This window comes from Salarias fasciatus, chromosome 5 (genome assembly GCF_902148845.1).
Source record: "Salarias fasciatus chromosome 5, fSalaFa1.1, whole genome shotgun sequence".
NCBI lineage: Eukaryota > Metazoa > Chordata > Actinopteri > Blenniiformes > Blenniidae > Salarias > Salarias fasciatus.
In genome coordinates, this window is record NC_043749.1 from 31,383,752 (window position 1) to 31,389,739 (window position 5,988).

At 46.0% G+C, this 5,988-nt stretch overlaps 1 long non-coding RNA gene across 1 annotated transcript; it reads left to right on the forward strand.

The window, feature by feature from the left end:
• The first annotated feature begins 3,635 nt into the window (after positions 1-3,635).
• LOC115388348 (uncharacterized) lies at positions 3,636-5,648 on the forward strand. Its single transcript, XR_003931470.1, has 3 exons — positions 3,636-4,622; positions 4,692-4,759; positions 5,113-5,648. It is a non-coding gene; the product is annotated as an uncharacterized LOC115388348 (long non-coding RNA).
• The last annotated feature ends 340 nt before the right edge of the window (positions 5,649-5,988 follow it).

Here is a 5,988-nt window from a genome sequence, read left to right on the forward strand (position 1 = left end):
CATACTTGCCTGTGTCTTCTTGATACCGGATCACAGGTAACCACCATCCCTGTGTCATTCTACAATGAACACCTATCAGATCGACCCATTCATTCACTGAGTGAGCTACTCCATATCGAAGGTGCCGCAGGTCAAAGTGTTCCTTACCTTGGATATGTTGAGACTACAGTAACATTCCCAGAAGATTTTCTTGGGTCTACTATTGTAATTGACACTCTGGCACTTGTAGTTCCAGATGTCAGACCCAGTTTGCCTACTTCAATGTTAGTTGGCATGAACACTCTTGAGGTTGCCTATGAGCAGTTCTGCAGCAGTGGTTCTCATGCTTTCCAGCCGAGTTCACATAGCTACAGAGTCGTCCTGCAAACTCTCCAGCTGAGACACCAGAGCAAGGCTGAGGATCATATTGGGCTTGTCACATTGTGCAGCAAGACACCTGTACTTGTTCCAGCAGGTTGCACTATTGTGGTCAAAGGCTCAGCCAAGGTGTCCGCTCCCACAACCAGTCAGTCTGCAATCATTCAGCACCCGGATTCAGGCCTGCCGGGTGGCTTGTGTGTGAGCAGCTGTTTGGTTGCAATGCCATCCCACTCACCCCACATAGTTCCTGTTGTGGTGACAAATGAGTCGGAGCAGGACGTCTGCATTTCTCCATTCTTGGTGATTGCAGAACTTGGCACATACGAATGTACAGTCTCAGATCACCATGTTGTGAGTGAATCATCGCAGATTCCATTGGCTTTCAATTTTGGTGACAGTCCAGCTCCATCAGAGTGGCGAGAGCGACTCACTGCCAAATTGAAAGCTATACCAGAAGTGTTTGCACACCATGCTCTTGACTTTGGATGCACCAGTCATGTTAAACATCACATTAATCTTAGTGACAATACTCCTTTCAAGCATCGTGCACGACCCATCCATCCTCATGACATCAAAGCAGTTCGGAAACATCTTCAAGAGCTTCTTGATGCGGGGGTGATACGAGAGTCTGAATCCTCATTTTCATCTCCTATTGTGGTTGTGAAAAAGAAGAATGGAGATGTCCGGTTGTGCATTGATTACCGAAAACTGAATTTACAGACGATTAAAGATGCTTACCCATTACCCAATCTGGAAGAGTGTTTTTCTGCGCTCAATGGTGCCAAGTGGTTCTCTGTTCTTGACCTCAAATCAGGCTATTATCAGATTGAGATGCATGAAGCAGATAAGGCCAAAACAGCCTTTGTCACTCCCTTGGGGTTCTGGGAATTCAATCGGATGCCCCAAGGTGTTACAAATGCACCCTCAACATTTCAACGCCTGATGGAGAAGTGCATGGGAAGTCTGCATCTGAAAGAGGTGCTTGTGTTTATCGATGATCTTATCATCTTTGCTGATACCCTCGAGGAGCATGAACGACGCCTACTGCGAGTACTGGATAAACTCAAAGAGTATGGGCTGAAACTTTCACCGGACAAGTGCATGTTCTTGCAAACGTCTGTCCGGTATTTAGGGCATGTGGTTTCCGAAAAGGGCGTTGACACAGATCCTGCCAAGGTCGCTGTCTTGAAATCCTGGCCAATTCCGCATAATCTCAAGACCTTGCGTTCATTCCTGGGCTTCGCGGGTTATTATCGGCGCTTTATAAAAGATTATGCTGCCATTGTGAAGCCACTCAACGACCTGACTCGTGGTTACCCGCCTACTCGGAAAACCTCAAAGGGTAAAGATCCCACACCACTCTTTGATCCAAAGCAATCCTTCGGTGCTCGATGGACTCCCCAATGTGAGCAGGCATTTTCCACTCTCATCGACAAGCTCACCACTGCTCCTGTGTTGGGATTCGCTAATCCTTCCCTGCCGTTCATCCTCCATACAGACGCCAGCACGACTGGGCTTGGAGCGGCCCTTTACCAGGAACAGGAGGGAGTCCTGAGGGTAATTGCCTTTGCTAGCCGAGGGTTATCACAGAGCGAGAGCCGTTACCCAGCACATAAACTGGAATTTCTGGCGCTTAAATGGAGTGTGACAGAAAAGTTCCAAGATTACCTGTATGGGGCAAACTTCACAGTAGTTACTGACAGTAATCCTCTCACTTACCTCTTAACATCTGCCAAGTTAGATGCTACCAGCCATCGTTGGCTGGCTGCCCTGTCAACCTTTTCATTCCATATCCAGTACAGAGCGGGGAAGCAGAATTTGGATGCAGATGCGCTTTCCCGACGGCCACATGACGGTCCCAGTTGTGATATGGTGCAAAAAGATCATGAGCTCATTCATCAGTTTGCTGAACATCTCCTGGATTGTGATGAGAAGATTCCGCCTGAGGTAGTGGAAGCAGTATGCCAAAGTACTCTTTCCCGTTGTCAGGCTGAAACCACGCTGGTTGAATCTCTTTCCATCACGGCTGACTCGGTTCCTGACGCCTTTGCGGAAGATTCGTACGGACTTCCAGTTGTTCCCCCTTTGTCTCACCTCGATCTTCAAGACAAACAAAGGGCTGATCCAAGTATCCGGGAGGTAATTCATCAGTTGGAGTTTGGTGAGAGTGTTCCTCTGACAGCCAGAGAAGAGTTGCCGGAGCTCCCACTCCTCCTGAGAGAACTGAACAAGTTAGAAATTGTCGGTGGCATCTTGTATCGCAGGCGTCATGACAATGAACGACTATCTTATCAACTTGTTCTGCCTGAAGAACTCCGTCCCACCGTTCTCCAGAACCTGCATGACCATATGGGCCACATGGGAAAAGAGCGTACTCTTGATCTAGCTCGCACCCGGTTCTACTGGCCTAGAATGGCTGCTGATGTTGAACAAAAAGTCAAGACCTGTGGACGCTGTGTGAGGCGAAAGGCGCAACCAGAAAAAGCTGCCCCTTTAGTCAGCATTCAAACATCTCGTCCATTAGAACTTCTTTGCATGGATTTCCTCAGTATAGAACCAGACACAAGCAATACAAAGGATGTTCTGGTACTTACTGACCACTTTACAAAGTTTGCTGTGGCAATTCCAACTCCCAATCAGAAGGCCAAGACTGTGGCAAAATGCCTTATGGACAACTTCATTGTCTATTATGGTATCCCAGAAAGGTTACACACTGATCAAGGCCCTGACTTTGAGTCTAAGCTGATTCGTGAACTTTGTTCTTTTGTTGGAATTCAGAAGGGTAGAACAACACCTTACCACCCCAGAGGAAACCCTGTTGAAAGATTTAATCGGACTTTGTTAAACATGTTGGGGACTCTGGAGACAAAACAAAAATTAAAGTGGCGTGAATTTGTCAAGCCGTTGGTGCATGCCTACAACTGCACAAAAAATGAAGTCACCGGATTCACCCCCTACGAGCTAATGTTTGGGAGGTCCCCTCGCCTTCCTGTGGATCTGGCCTTCAAGTTACCAGTACGTGAAGAGAGACACCAATCGCATACTCAGTATGTGCGAGACCTGAAATCAAGACTTCAGGAGAGCTATCAAATTGCCTCAAAGAACACCGTAAAGAGCAACGACCGGAATAAAATTCGTTTTGATAGATATGTTCGACCATCTCAGCTTGAAGTTGGTGACAGAGTGCTGGTTCGCAATGTGCGAATTAGAGGCAAACAGAAGTTGACTGACAGGTGGGAAGCAGATGTCTACATCGTTGTGAAGAGAGCTGGAGACTTACCTGTTTACACCGTGAGACCAGAAGGGAAAGACGGTCCAACACGGACTTTACACCGTGATTTGCTGTTGCCGTGTGGGTTTCTTCCTGAAGTGGACATGGGTGCAACTTCAGAGGTCCTTCCTGTTGAAGAATCCAGACTGACTCGTCAGCAAAAACGAGCTCAGCTTCAGTCTGAAGACTCTGCGGAGGAAGATGAACGGTTTGAGGACATGTCTAGCTGTTTTGTTCCTGATGCAGTAAGATTTTCGGTGGAGACGTTTCAAGCTCCAGAGAACATATCTGTTCAGGATCGTGGAACTTTTCCTGAACCACACTTGCCTGCAGATCACTTACCTTCCTTGGAACCCGGAGCTCAACCACTAGAGATACCTATGGAAGCTCACTTACCTGAAATTTCAACTTCGGCAGAAGCTGGTGCAGAAACTGAGCCTATAGAGATACATCTGCCTGAGCAGTTATCCGGTTCTGAGAGTCCAGTCTCTGCCAATGCACCTGTGGTAGAAGAACCTGAAGAAAAAAACAATCCTCGATCCAGTCTCATTGATCCAACAAACTTGGATGGCATAAACACCTTGCCTGCTACTGACAATGACAGCGTAGATGATCAAGCTGCTGAAGCCGGTCTCAGACGCTCAAATCGTCTCCGACAACTACCTGACAGATTACGTTATGTTTCCCTGGGCAATCCACTGATCTCAGTTGTTCAAACTTGGATAAACAGTCTGTCGGATGCCTTGGGTACATCAACTCATTGAATTATGCAACGGGACGTGCATAGACTAAAGGGGGGAGGGTGTAACCCTGGGTGAAAATCTCAAAATTCCCACTTTCTGCAAGTCCCTTGAATGCACCACACACACACCTCACAGGTCACATGTTTCCCATGACCAATCCAAGGTATTGGAGGGAAAGTTACCTGCGACCTCACTTCCTCTCCAGTCAGTTGTGTGGGGAGAGGAGCTGAGGGAGCAGCAGTGCACAGGTTAGTTCCCACATCTACACCTTGATGACAATCCCTTCACTTATAGCTAATCCAAATGCACACTTTTAGATCTCTGCCTGCCTGGAGCTTTGGATTGGGGGACTTTGTCAGGACATGTGCCTGTGTGAAGGGAATTGGTGAGTGTGGATTTGTTTGAACCATGTGGTGGCATTAGCGGCTAATGCTATGGCGGCTAACGCTAATATGCTAACATGCTAACAAGCTAGCACTTGTGTTCTCTAGGCCTCATGTGAAGCCTCATTGTATTGTTTGCTGTATTGCTACGGAATGCTAACTGTTATCTTAGCATTGGCAATTAGCTTTTCATGTTTGGGGTTTATGGACTGCTGAACAATGTGAAATGATGATAAACCATGGTGATTGCAAATGTGTGCACAAGATTATGATTTGACTCGGTGTGAGTTGGATGAATGAATTTTTATTTATGGATGGATGATTCTTTTTTGTTTGGCCTTGTTTATTTATCCAGGCCAGGTGTCCTACTCTGAATTGAGTAGTGGATGGCGAGCCAGTGGTTCAGCGGCCAGGAGCCTGAAGAGACCCCCTCAGTTCCCAAATAAATTGTCGGGTAGGAGGCTGGTGCAGCCTGCTCTCTTGCCCCCACCTACTCACTCCTCCATTACACCACTTTCCCCAATATTCACATTCACTCTGGACATTTGCGCTTTCGCCAAACCCCACCACTGCAATAATTCATATATGGACAATTGGTGGTGAAAAATGGACCCCGAGTGAGAAGAAACCCGATACCTGCTGGACTCTGAATTTATTTTCTTTATTTTGAGTTACTTAGTTTGTTTGCTCGTTCACTGTAAATATTTTGGGTTGTTTGTTTAATAGTTCTGTTTTGTTGTCACATTTAATATATTATGCTTGCACTTAAACTTACCTGGTGTTGTGTTTTACTGTCCTCCGCCCTCCAGTAGTCGAACCCAGAATCTTTTGACTAGCCCGCTTAATATACTCACCTCAGTGGTGATAAATTATCATAACGTAACCGAAATATCTGTTACATCTGCAACAGACATGGGAAGAACTTTCTGAAGAATATTTGATTTCTATTGTAGAAAGAATGCCACGTGTGTGTTCAGCTGTTATATCTGACAAAGGTGGCTACTTTCATGAGTCAACAGTTTAGAAAACATTTTGGTCTATAAATTTATTCCATAATTTCTTATTTGACTCCAATTGCTTATTTGTACTATGCTTTGACGTCTGAGTGCAATGAGACATTAAACGGCATAATTTTCAGTAAAAACACTGGAAAAATTGGGGCGTTCTAAAACTTTTGACCGGTAGTGTATATTCTTAGATTTACAAAGTCAGGTTTCCATCCACTCCTGGC